The following is a 986-nucleotide window of genomic DNA, read 5'->3' on the forward strand; positions in this document are numbered from 1 at the left end:
GATGTACTGGTCCCTATGCACTACCCTCTGTAGTGGCTTGCGGTCGGAGGCCGATCAGTTACCATACCAGGCAGTGGTGCAACCTGTCAGGATGCTCTCTATGGTACAGCTGTAAAACCTTTTGAGGATCTGAGGACCCATGCCAAATCTTTTCAGTCTCCTGAGGTGGAATAGGTTTTGTCATGCCCTCTTCACGACTGTCTTGGTGTGCTTGGACCATGTTAGTTTGTTGGTGATGTGGACGCCAAGGAACTTGAAGCTCTCAACCTGCTCCACTGCAGCCCAGTTGATGAGAATGGGGGTGTGCTCAGTCCTCCTTTTCCTGTAGTCGACAATCATCTCCTTTTGTCTTGATCACGTTGAAGGAGAGGTTGTTGTCCTTGCACCACACTGTCAGGTCTCTGACCTCCTCCCTATAGGCTGTCTCATCGTTGTTGGTGATCAGGCCTACCACTGTTGTGTCATCAGCAAACTTAATGATGGTGTTGGAGTCGTGCCTGGCCGTGCAGTCATTAGTGAACAGGAGGGGACTGAGCACGCACCCCTGAGGGGCCCCCGTGTTGAGGATCAGCATGGCGGATGTGTTGTTACCTACCCTTACCACCTGTCCAGGATCTAGTTGCAGAGGGAGGTGTTTAGTCCCAGGGTCCTTAGCTTAGTGATGGGGCGGCAGGGTTGCCTAGTGGTTAGAGCGTTGGACTAGTAACCGAAATGTTGCAAGATCAAATACCTGAGCTGACAAGGTAAAACTCTGTAATTCTTCCCCTGAACAAGGCAGTTAACCCAGTGTTCCTTCAATGAAAATAAGAATTTGTTCTTAACTGACTTGCCTATTTAAATAAAGGTAAAATAAAAAGTGATGAGCTTTGTAGGTACTGTGGTGTTGAACGCTGAGCTGTATTCAATGAATAGAATTCTCACATAGGTGTTCCTTTTGTCCAGGTGTGAAAGGGCAGTGTGGTGCAATAGAGATGGCACCATCTGTC

Source organism: Oncorhynchus mykiss, chromosome 28 (assembly GCF_013265735.2).
Source record: "Oncorhynchus mykiss isolate Arlee chromosome 28, USDA_OmykA_1.1, whole genome shotgun sequence".
Lineage (NCBI taxonomy): Eukaryota > Metazoa > Chordata > Actinopteri > Salmoniformes > Salmonidae > Oncorhynchus > Oncorhynchus mykiss.